General features: G+C 35.6%; 1 long non-coding RNA gene across 3 annotated transcripts in view; it reads left to right on the top strand.

The window, feature by feature from the left end:
- Nucleotides 1-11,928: 11,928 nt before the first annotated feature.
- The window catches only part of LOC126748210 (uncharacterized), a 35,592-nt gene continuing 34,031 nt past the window's right edge, over nt 11,929-13,489 (top strand). For all 3 annotated transcript variants that reach the window (XR_007664659.1, XR_007664660.1, XR_007664661.1), the window contains exon 1: nt 11,929-12,165. This is a non-coding gene — a long non-coding RNA (uncharacterized LOC126748210). The remainder of the gene's footprint in view (nt 12,166-13,489) is intronic.

The following is a 13,489-nucleotide window of genomic DNA, read 5'->3' on the forward strand; positions in this document are numbered from 1 at the left end:
AAGTATGTAGCCCAAAATATTGGAGCTTTGCCAATAAAATTAAATGATCCAGTGTGTCAAATGCACGACTAAAGTCCAGCAATACTAAAACTGTTGTTTTTTTCTGATCAAGAGCTTTAAATATATCATCACAAATATGAAGAAGAGCTGTACTGGTACTATGCTTTGCACGAAAACCCGACTGTGTTACTGGAAGCAAATTTTTAGTTAAGCAGAATTCATTAAGCTGATCATTAACAATTCTTTCAAAAATTTTGGACATGGCAGGGAGTATGCTTATAGGACGATAGTGCGATAATTCCGTTGGATTTCCAATCTTAGGGACAGGGCTAGGACAGGGATAGGACAGGGATATATCAGCTTTTTTCCAAGCATCCGGGAAAACACCCATGGAAATACAATAGTTTATTATAAATGTTAGATGCGGGGAAATATGAGGTGTTACGAGATTAATCATTTTTATGGTAATGCAGTCAGAACCCATAGCAGTACTTTTAATTTGGGATATGGCTTTATTTACGCTCTCTTCGTTTACCTGATTAAATTTAAATTGATTTTCCAAATTCAAAGCGGGATCATTTGATGAATATTGTTGAAATATATCATTGCCAGAGTTTAAAGTTACTTTTGGTACACTATTAACAAAAAAGTTATTAAAATCTGAAGGTGAATATTCTAGAATATTTTCTGATGACTTCGAGCAGTCACTGATGTTTAAAGATTTTAACGTTTTCCAAAATGACTTAGGGTCAGTTTTGAATTTATGTTGTAGAAACGCTTTTTTTCATTTCGAACAGCTGACGTTACATAATTACGGATAAGCAAATCCGTAATTATGCAAGCATTAAGCAATATTCATTAAATGCTGCTTCGGTTTTTAACTTTTTATATTTTGATAGGGCTTTACGTCTTATCCTCATCATAAACTTTATATTAGGAGTTATCCAAGGTGCTGGTGCCTTAGTAAATCTAGAGCTTTTCATTGGAGCATGAGCATCAAAAATTTTGATTAAGTTTTCATTCAAAAAAGAAACCATATGATTAACATCATTGAAAGACAAAATAAGATCCCAATTTATAGCATAAAGATCTGCCAGGAAAATGTCTAAATTAAAATTAGAATAATCCCTATAGGTTCGAAATGAAATTGGTATACGAGTTTTTTCTAATCGCAAAACTGAATAAACCAAATGATGATCTGATATATCATCCATTTTAAAAACCTCCACTTTAGATTACATTTCCGGCGAATTCGTAACTAATAAATCTAGAGTCGAGGTACTATTTTCACTAACGCGAGTAGGAGATTGTATAAGTTGGGACAAATTATATTTGTTTAACAAGCGATTTTGTTTACAAGCAGCACTATCGGTTTGTGAAATATCTATATTAAAATCAGAACCAAAAAAGATATGATTGCAACATGGCATGAAACTCACCAGGGTATTTTCCAAATCTTCAAGGCACTCATTAACATTAAAACTAGGGGGTCTATATAGAGAACCAAAATATATTGTTTTACCTTGTATTTTAACGTTAAAGTTGAGTTTGGTTTAAAATAAGTATTATCTTATGTATATTTTTAATAATAATACTTCCCAAAAAGTTAGTAGATACCTGATTCAAAAAAAGTAGAAGTGACGTTTTTCCACGAAAAGGATACCGTAACAATAAACAAAAGCTTGAGTCACAAAATTAAAAATGAAACATCAAAGGGCATTTTATTTCTATTTATATAAACTTATGTAGTAATTTTACAAATGGTAATAGGCGAACACTAATAATGAAAGTAACTTAACTTAAAATACATCTACTTTAGGTTTTAAATCAACAAATTTAACAGAAAAAAAAGTAGAAATAAACAAAAATTTTGAAATTTATTGATGATACAAAATAGTCATGGTTTATTTGATCATCTATCGCAACTAAAGATTATTATAAAATTCATAATAAAAACGTGGCACAACATTTTTTGCAATGAAAGTATACCTTTTTTCTTAACCTCCGGAATTCCAGTTTTTTTATCGAAGGCATGTTTCAGTTCTATCTCATTAAAATCAGTAGACGATCGTCTAGAAAACATATTTACACGAAAATATGACGCATCTTTGTACGAACTCTTATAAAAAAAGTATCCAATTTCCTTTTTACATACTTCAAAAAGTTTGATATCGGAAGTTTTCACTAGATCGCCATTTTCATTTTTGTATAATTCTTTTACACCCATTTGCTTCGATAAATCTTTTAGATCGTGGAAATCGTCATGACTCATTTCTTTAACTACATAGGGTTGGCTTATTAATGTCACGTACTGATAGCTGCGGACTTTTTATATCTCACAATTTGTTTTTTAATCACTGAGTGTAAGTTATCAGCATCATTTTGGGTATATCTCCTAATTAGGTACTTATGAGTTATTGAACTAATATGCGGCAGTACTGATACAGCGTACAGGTAAAATGCAAATAAAAATTTATTTTTATTTTGCCCCGAGCAATTGAATCTGAATCTGAATGGGTACTTGAATCGCTAAGGTATCGACTAATTTTCCACATGGGCTCTTCAATATTATGAACTTCTAATTTTTTTTTCGTTAATTGTAGGATTAAAGATGATTTCCTTTTTGACATTGTGATAAAGCTAGAGAACCTAAAAATGAACAAAGTCATGTACAAAAATCTTGGAATAGTTATATATTATTACATTTGTCAAAAGCTTGTGTGTAGCAACATAAAAGATCGGTCAATATTTAAATTAATCTTTGGGATTTTTTTAGCCCTATTTTACTTTTCTGATTTCCACAAAAATAGCACGGTATATATTTATTCAAAAAAAATATTACAAGCATAAACAATTTAGGTTTTATTATTAATTTAGGGCAACAAGAATTAACTTATCAATAGAGTAAATAATAATAAATTGGATATTTTTAAGATATTTAGTAACATAAAATTGGTGGTATATAAATATTTCCCAGAATTATTCAAGGCTAAACTCTACTTATTAGATTTTATCCTTAAATAGGTTGTATTGGTACTATTTTCTTCATTAGAAAATTAAGAATTTTTTGCGCTAAAGGGTTATAGACCCACAAATTTTACGAAGAAGACCGTCTCAAATTGAATTGTTACCATATAGCAACACATTATATAATTAAATTTAACTTATATTTCCAGAAAAACTGTCTCAAACCGAAATGTTACCATGTATGTATTAGATATAGAAATATTACTTACTTTTTCGGACTAAAACGACACAAATCGAAATATCACAATTTTCCTCGAATATATTGAAATATATTATAGTCACTTTTTGTTTTGCGACGTTTTTACTGTAAAAAATATCACAAAATATAAAATGGTTTCGACACTTTTTGAGTTGTGACAATATTTTACGAAAATGTACGATATCACCTGCACAAATGTCACGACTAGTGATGCGAAGAGTCCGGATTAATCGTCCGTTCAATCCGAACATCAAATTATTCCGAATCAATTCGGATATCTAAATCGTCCGGATACACGCCGCCCGTTCGACCGACAATGAAATAAAAGCTTGCACGAAGTTCCACGGTCCACCGGCTAAGAGAATCCGAATTAAATCGTCCGGACAAATAACCCGGCAATCGGCAATATCGTCACGTCGCCTTGTGTAAATATTGCTTTATCTATCCTTATTGTACTCATTTAGAAACATAAGAGACAATACGAGAACGCCCAAACTTTTTAAGGGTCGCCTGACCTTTTTTGTATTGATATTTTGCATCGTTTAAAATACACTTGATTTATTACATACATAATTAGCTATTTTAGTTTAAACATCATGTAGAAATCCGTAAAAACGAAATCCGTAAAAACGAAAAAAAGAGTCTAATGGATTGCATAATTCATACCTTATATTCTAAACACAGCTATTAAAAAACGTTTATCGGACGTTTTTTAATAGCTGGCCAATAATTAATAGAAGGCCGAAACATGACATAATTTGCCGAACGGGCGAGACATCGAGAGGATGAATTAATCCGGATGAAAAAACCGAATTTTCAATTCATCCGAATCAATATTGTCCGGATGTTGAATTAATCCGGATTTTTACAACACTAGTCACGACGCGACTGAATTGGTACGATCTTCCACACTATTGGCGGGCGACGTACGTCTAATCTAATAATGTGATCGCCAGTTTAAGACGCGCTGGATGTTGGGATTAATCCGTTCAATGGAAACTACCACACATAACTCACAACAATTTATTATATTTCTCGCAACTTAATAAATTAATTTAGACATTTAGCCTCTTGCCACACGCTCAAGTTACTTTAAGAGTTCAAGCTCAAGAGAGCCCTCAAACACAAATAATAATTGAATGGTGGGTTGCGTACCTCGCCCATTCATAGCCTCAATAAAAAGAGACAGATATAACCGAGGACAGAGATAGACATGATGGAAACGCAGTTCCCTACACACTCCCTCCCCAGTGACAACGACATTAAAGAAAATAAAATAGATTTACAAAGGTTTATAAAAGCTTAAAACTTAAGTGTTAGATAAGATGTAACATACTTAGATTTTAAAAATAAAATCGCCTTAAAAAAATAAACATTGATTATATAGTTATCAACTAAAAAAAAATTAAATTATTTTACACTGGGTGCAAAAGTGACTTTCTTACGAGCGTAAGTTCTAAGAAGAGGTGGTTTCACGGTACCATCCTGATTAGAAGTGCTTTCGGAAGGTTCCACTGGGCCGTTGAGTTCATCAGCAATAAAAAACACTGGTTTTAATAAGTCAACCGAGATACTTTTGGATTTACCATTGATGTCAATATCAAAAACACGATCAGAGACGCGGTTTAAAACTTTATGCGGTCCAGTATAAGGCCTTTCGAGAGACTTTTTAGCTATGTTTCTAAAAAATACATGAGTACAGTTATACAAATCTTTAAAGTAAAAAATTCGCTTTTTATATTTATGTGCAACAGGCACAGGTCGAATTTCACGCATATATTGTCTAATATATGCGTCTATCTTCGATAAAAATGTTTGGATCTGGAGTAACGTCGTCCGGAAGAAAGAATTCTCCAGGAAGACGTATAGTAGAGCCAAGCAAAAATTCTGCCGGGGAAGCTTCAGTATCTGCTCTAACATGGGAACGAATTCCCAACAAAATGGTGGATAAAGAACGAGTCCATTGTTTGGATTCAGTATGGCACATGATAGCGGCCTTTAGTACGCGGTGAAAACGCTCAATCATTCCGTTCGATTTAGGGTGATAAGGGGTAGTACGAATACGCTGACAACCAATTAAAGAGAGTAGGGCCGAGAAAATGCGTGATTCGAATTGAGTTCCTTGATCCGAGGTAAGCAATCTAGGAGTACCATAACGCGAAATCCAAGTATCATAAAAAGTTCTAGCAATAGTTTGGGCAGACGTATCCTTAATAGGAATTGCTTCAGGCCAGCGAGAAAATCGGTCTATCATTGTCAGGCAGTAAGAGAATCCTTCAGACAATGGAAGAGGACCAACTATATCAATGTGAACTTGATCAAATCGTCCATCAGGAGCAGAAAAATGTTCAGGAACAAGTTTCACATGACGGCTAATTTTGGATTGTTGACATTCTAAACAGTTCTTGCATCATGTTGCATTGTCACGATGCATGTTAGGCCAAACATACCGTTGCCGACCCTCCGATCAGTGATTCTACTACTAGGGGGAGCTGGATCATGAATTTGATGAAAAACTTTTTGGCGAAGGCTGACAGGAATAAAAGGACGAATAGTCTCACCTGATAATTCGCAATACACACTAACCAAGTCTGGACCCCACTGAAGCTTTAATGGATGATCCAACGAAGTAAAAATCGATTTTAATTCAACATCACCGTCTTGTAATTCCGCGAGTTATTTCACATTAAAATCGGGAGGCAACTGTACAGGTTCAATACGAGACAAGGGGTCGGCCACCAAATTTTGAGAGCCTGCAATATGCTCAATATGGGTAGTAAACTGGGCAATAAATGATAATTGTCGTAACTGTCGCGGAGAAGCTTTATCAGAGCGTTGCTTAAATGCATATATGAGAGGTTTATGATCGGTGAGGATTTTAAAATCGCAACCTTCTAGCAAATAACGAAAATATTTAATAGCTTCAAAAATAGCAGTAAGTTCACGGTCATAAGCACTCTAACGGAGTCGAGCGGAAGAACATTTGCGTGAAAAAAATGCTAACGGTTCCCAAACACCCTGATTCTCCTGCTCTACCACTGCTCCCATAGCAAAATCAGAAGCGTCACACACCACGCGGAGATTTGCCTCAGCACGGAGATGAACAAGCATTGTTGCGTTAGAAAAATCATGTTTGGTTTTATCAAACGCCTCAATAAGCTCGTCAGACCATGCAATCTCACGTTTGTCATTTTTAGTTGAATTGACAAATAAAGAGTTCAAAGGAGCTTGAGTTTTCGCAGCATAAGGAATATTGCGGCGGTAAAAATTCACCATTCCAAGAAATCGACGAAGGTCAGCTATAGTTTCAGGTTTAGGGGCTTCTAAAATGGCAGTCACTCTGTCAGGAGTTGGACGTAGGCCTTCAGCACTAATCATATAACCTAAAAACTCAAGTTCTGTAACGCCAAGAACGAATTTGCTAATATTCAAACAAAGGTGAAATTTCTGTAGTCTCTGGAAAACTGTTTGTAAATTATCAATATGTTGTTCTAGTGAAGAAGAGGCGACTAAGATATCATCGATATAGATAAAGACAAAATCCAGATCGCTCAAAGCACGATTAATATAACGCTGAAAAGATTGGCTTGCGTTTCTAAGACCAAAAGTCATATAAAGAAATTCAAATAGACCAAATATCGTAATTAATGCAGTTTTTTCAACGTCTTCTGGGGCCATAGGGATCTGATTGTAGGCTCTATGCAGATCTAAGGAAGAAAAAGTGGTCTTACCGTGCAAATTGACTGTGCAATCGTGCAGGTGCGGCGTAGGATATTTATCAGGTAGAGTTACTGCATTCAAGCGTCGATAATCTCCGCAAACCCGCCAAGAACCATCTTTTTTAGGCACTAAATGAAAAGGACTTGCCCAAGGACTAGAAGAAGGGCGGCAAATACCTGCCTCGACTAAAGCTTGGAATTCGTCTTTGGCGGCCTTAAGTTTGGCAGGATGGAGACGATGAGCACGTTCAGATACAGGAGGACCAGAGGTAATGATATGATGAATTACATCACTGCAAACAGGAGGGCTTAAAGGAGAAGCGCCTGTCAATTGCGGAAATTCGGCAAGGACCTCGCAAAAACTAAAGTCGGAACTGAGCTTATTAATAGACTGGTAGGCAGCTGGTCTGTCAATTGCTTTTAAATGGACGGAAGTTCTAGTATCAATAATACATTTCTTTTTAACATCCACCGTCAAACCATAATGCGAAAGTAAATCCGCACCAATAATGGGATAAGGGACTGCAGCTATAACAACATTCCAGCGGATAGGACGCCTTAGACCAAGATCAAGTTCCCTAAAAGATTCTCCAAAAGTGTCGATTCGAGTGTCATTCGCAGCAAAAAGTTGTATTCCTGAGGGATTTCCCTTAATTTTAGGAATAGCAGGAAGTAGTGAAATGTCAGCACCAGTGTCAATCAGAAATAACTGACCACTAGTACGATCACAAACACGTGGAGAATCTTCTCTAGAGTTTGACGCTCTATGAGAATTCGAGCGTGAACGTGTTTTCTTAAGCTCTTTTTCAAGGTATAATACTTTCCTGTTGAGAGCGGCAATACTATCCATAAGTTGCTTCATTTCTGAAACTGCAGGGACTGAGGTAGCTGATGGCTTAGAGGCAGAAGCAATATAAGGCTCTAAACTAGTAGATGCACATTCGGCAATGCGGTCAGCAGCCTCAGGTAGACGATTAAGGTCTGAGACACCTGCTGAAACGAGAATTGCACGGTGCTCTCGAGGGAGCTGTTCAAGAAAAATTTATCTAATAATATTGTCATCGACCGTGCCGTTGCTAAGACCTCTAAGACGGCTTAGCATCAACGACGGCTTGCCATCAATTCCTACTTGCCCCTTCAACAGTTTACGCAGCTTCATCTCATCCGACTCAGCGTAAGTTGCAATAACACGGGCTTTAATTTGCTCATAGATATTTACAGGTGGCGGATTCATGATTATAATGTCCCTAACACAACCTAAGATTTCCACATCTAATGCTGCAAGAACAGTGTCAGCTTTGGTGGATTCAATAAGAATACGGGCATTTCTCATAGACACTTCAGCCTGAATAAACCAAAGGGCAGGGTCTACTTGCGAGAATGGAGGTAATTTGGGAACTCTATAATGGTCCAAGCGGAATGACTGCACGTTCACACTATTAGCACCAACAGCCTCACCATTACCATTAAAATTTATGCCCGGCATTGCAGCAGGAGCTGCTTCATCCGCAGGCTGATCAGCCTCAACCGTGAGCTGATCTACTTGCGCCTGCAAACGAGCAATTTGCGCTAGAGCAGTAGCCAAAGCTTCATCATCGGTCATTGTAAACAAATAATTCTAAAATATACACAAAATTTTAAAAATACCTAAGTTTTAAACCGTTTTAAAAATAAGTTTTAAAGAAAACCTCTATAAAATCCAGCGAAGGCTGTCACAGAAGAACTGCAGGAATGTGGGCGGGACATCAAAGGTCTATCATCTCAGCATCAAAAATAGTTCAATGCTTCCAGGAGATCCAGTACACCAGTCAGCAGTAATCCTAGTCCAGGTCCAAAACAGCACATTACCAGGTCAACATCCTTAATGATAGTTGAAAGCAGCAAATGCAGCAGCAGGGCTTTCAAATTCGAGTTATATATGAAAAAATATCAGAATGGTGGAATTAGTCATTTTATGGTGAACACTTTGTGGTTATACTACCACCAATGCATGCGTGTATTACGGGTTGCATACACGATATGCATAATATGGCGGACGGTAGATTCCTGTTTTACCGATGTAGCCGGTACAGCAGATTCCTTCTTCAGCTGTCAACGTCATCAAATGTCAACGTCAATGTCACCATGGAAATTCAAAAATGGCGGACCGGAAATACGTCATGCGGCTACCTCGTGCAATCAAAAACCAAACTAGGATAATTTGTTCATACCAGACCATAAATTCCAACGGCGGTTGTGAAAAATGTCCATAATATGTTAGCAGTTACCCAAAAGAACTAAACATCGCGTCATTTTTAGCAAATCACGTCGGGGTCACCAAATGTAGGCATCTGGGTTCTTGTCGACGGCCTACTACGTCTAATCTAATAATGTGATCGCCAGTTTCAGACGCGCTGGATGTTGGGATTAATCCGTTCAATGGAAACTACCACACATAACTCACAACAACTTATTATATTTCTCGCAACTTAATAAATTAATTTAGACATTTAGCCTCTTGCCACACGCTCAAGTTACTTTAAGAGTTCAAGCTCAAGAGAGCTCTCAAACACGAATAATAATTGAATGGTGGGTTGCGTATAGAGATGGGTTGCGATTTCGCAAACTGCTACTTTGTCACTGCTCCGATGCCGTCGCAGTCGCAACCTGCTTCGGTGTAACAAAAAGAGCAGCGATATTTTGGAGCAGTTTAGATGCTTGCTTTGTTATTTGACGGTGTTGTCACTTCAGCGGTTTTAGCCAATCGCGTCATTATTTTTTGAAGGCGCTGCTCCGGAGCCGAAAACGTGCCTGTTGCTTTCTAGATGCTTTTTGCCTTTCGCGGCATTTCGCGCTGCGATATAATAAAATGCGATTACAAAATTTTGAATAGGCGATTTTACTTTATTTGTGATTATGTTAGTATTAGTAATTAATTACCTTATATTAAAATATTAGTGAATTGGCTTGGCAAATATGTATATGGCGAGCTGATATAATTTATGTAGATAATTATGTTTATAAGAAAAATAATAACGTATTCAAATATGTATATTAAAAAATAATTAGTGAATATATATTTTTAATCAATTTAAAAATTAAAAACATGCTTAATGAAAAATAATTCAATTCTATAATAATAGGTATCAAACCCAAAAATAAAAAAAAACAAAACAAAATACATTTTTTAACTAGATATAAGTATACGTATATCATAAAATAACTGTTTTAAATATTAAAATTAACGTTTAAAAACATTATCTTTTTAACTTTATCTGAACTAAGTCTTGACCTTCTTTCTGATATTAGCTGTCCAGATTTAGAGAAGACCCGCTCACAAGGTACTGAAGTAGCGACTACTCCAAACTTCTCCTGTACCACTTTGGATAAATAAGGAAAGTTCTAAGAATACTGTTTCCACCATTGAAGTGGATCTTTATCCCTTTCAAGTAATTCTTCTTCAATGTATCTTTGGACTTCTATAATTGCTCTTGAAGTAGAGTTTCATAGAGTAGTTTCGTAGAGTAGTAGTTTCCATCTTGTCACCACATCCTGTAATAATTTTAAGGGACTCTTTCCTAATTGTTTTTGAACCTCCTTCAACTTGGCCATTGCGGTGCTGCTTCGCTTAAAATGAGCTATCAACGTTCGAAGTTTGGAAATTATGGGTTCCACAATTTTCAGTCCATCTCTTACTATTAAATTAATCGTGTGCGTGTATCAGCCCAAATGTATGTGACACTGCCAATGAACTACATTCAAGTAATATAGACTTCGCCTCAAAATTCTCATTTAAAAAGTGAATCGTAGTCGCCATATAACTTTCAGTGACGATTGATGTCCAACAATCAGTCGTTACTGTGACAGCTAACACATCTTTAACCACATTTTTTATTTTTTGAAGTTTTTCTTCATACATAGCTGGTAAAAGTGTATTTGAAATATACTTTCTACTCGGGATTTGATATGAAGGATTCAGAGTGTTGACAAAATTCCGAAATCCGGTATCTTCAACGACACTAATAGGTTGCATATCATTAGTAAAAAGTTGCATAAGTGAATTATCTAGCTTTTTTTTGCATGAATAGCAATTGTTTTCGATACATATGGTAATTTTGTCTGGGTTTTTTGTTTGTGCTGAGGAATATCACTTAATTTATTTTCAGCAGAAGTTTCATTTGAATTAGGTGAACTTGAAGTAGAAGATTGTGGCTCATTGACACTTTGCGTTGCTAACGGGAGTAAGGGTGATGGTGAAATTTTTTTATTCTGTGTATCACCAGTCGTTAGTTTTACTAATGAGTGTTTTCTTTCAATATGTCTTTTTAAATTAGTAGTAGATGTTTTATAACTCACAATTTGCTTACACAAGTTACACTTTGCCTTTACATCATCTACGACATCTAGCAGCTATTATTCAAAATTAATTTGGGTCGGTTTTGCTGGTAAAATAGGACGGTTTTTTAATAATATTGGTTCGAAAAACCGAAAATTGAGAAATTTTGAATTGTTTTTTTCTCGGAAAGCAGCGATATGCCGCATTTTCGTTGTGTTTGTTTGAGTATTCTTTAGATTTTACCTTCCAAAGACATGGATTTTTCTCTATATACTTGAACTCACTAATTAATAAACTAAATAAAATAACTATAAAATCTTTTTAATTTTAACATATATTATGTGTGCCCTGCACCAGGATACTCTGTAGCACAAGAAGACGGAATTAATAGAGTCACCATTAATAGACCCGCCACACCATACAACTACCGCTAGACAAGTCTGTACTCGCCAGAAAAAATCTGGCAGGTTTGATTTCATTCAAGCCAAACAATTGTCTGAGCAAATTCAATAGGTCTACCGACTTATCAGCACTAACACCGCGATCAGTCGTGCATTTTAAGTCTGTGCAAGCAAGTTGATGTGCATGACGGAACGGAACGTCTATCCCGGCCTTAAGAGTGTGGACGGGCCCCTACTCATTACGCGCCGTGTGATGTGATCGTTTGGTTCCGATATATGAGAGAGAGGTCCGAGAAAGAGTAGGACCTAATTTGGGAAAAGCCGTTGAGAATCCTTATTTCTTATTTTAAATCACAGAACACAAAGAGGAAATCCTTGGTCTGTTTTCTGTGGCAAAAAGAGGATATTAAGAAGGTCCCCTTGCAAAATCTGCTAAGTTTCGATGCCGTAAGTTGCGTACATTTATCAATAAGTGTTATATGTTATGCCTTCAGTTTTTTGCAGGTATGTTTTTTAACTCTCTAGTACCTATTATAACTATTTATGTAGTTATTTGAAGTTTTTAATATGCTTTTAAAAATAAAAATCGTTTATAGTTCAATTAGGCAAAGACAAGGCAATCATATTTATAATAGACCTCACAAAGAGCAATAATACCCAATCATACTCCTGTTCCTGTTTGTGATTTTAATGTAAATACAGATATTATTTATACACTTTTGCAAACTTTTTAGAGTCGTGACGTTTAGAATCACACACATATAACACCTTGTGAGCCTTACTACGTAAAAGGAGTATCATTTATGTATCTTAAACACCCTATACTTCTGGAGTTTTGCACTTGTTTGTGTTGTTTTCCCTTATCTTGCAGAACAATTAAAAGGAATTTTTTTTATTCTGTAATTCTCTACTATAATCTAAAAATTATAAAATAATTCATTTATATGAAACATAGAGGTAAAGGACATATTCAATCACATCAAAAATAAGCCAAGTCAATTCGTTTATAGACTTAATATATGCATAATGAAGGCTGTGAAAGATTGCATTATTATTTTCTCTGCCAAAATTAGCATACATATTTGGTCCATAACTCTTGTGAAGAATGCCCAATTATAATAGTTAAGCCAATACATCCACCACATTTGACAAAGAGTATTCTTTTGCACAAAAATTACAGGCCCCAATTATAGGCTAGGGGTGTTATTTCTGTTGGATTTCACCAAGGTCCTATCCTCGAACGTATTTTGTTTCTTATTTATATACACTACCGCTCAAAAGTATTTGCCCACATAAGACTGTTTTAAAGTTATAACTAAAAATAATAAACCCATCAGTTATTCTTATGAAACGGTTTATTTATAACAAAATGAATATAAACAATACATTTTTCAATTAATTAGATCTAAGAAAATCAAATTTTGGATTCATCGACATGTCCCCCTAGATTTTTAATAACAGCTTCACAGAGTTTCGGTAGTCTCCTAATTAATTTGTCCAAAGTTTCCTGAGGTATCTTGTGCCACTCTTTTTGGATTATCCTCCACTTCTTTTGATGTGGGGCATGATTTTCGCACTTGTCTATCCAGTTCATCCCACAGTAATTCGATAGGATTGAGGTCTGGTGATTGTGGGGGCCATACTATAACTAGCAGAAGATGATGCCTTTGTAATTGACCTAAATATTGCTTGCACATTTTTGACGTGTGCTTGGGGTCATTGTCATGTTGAAAGATGAAGTTTTCCCCAATTATTCCAAGTATTGTCACTTAAAATTGTTTTGTAACCCTCTTTTTGAAGAATTCCCTCTATTCTAATTAGATCGCCC

The sequence above is a fragment of the Anthonomus grandis genome, chromosome 22, assembly GCF_022605725.1.
Source record: "Anthonomus grandis grandis chromosome 22, icAntGran1.3, whole genome shotgun sequence".
NCBI classification, from domain to species: domain Eukaryota; kingdom Metazoa; phylum Arthropoda; class Insecta; order Coleoptera; family Curculionidae; genus Anthonomus; species Anthonomus grandis.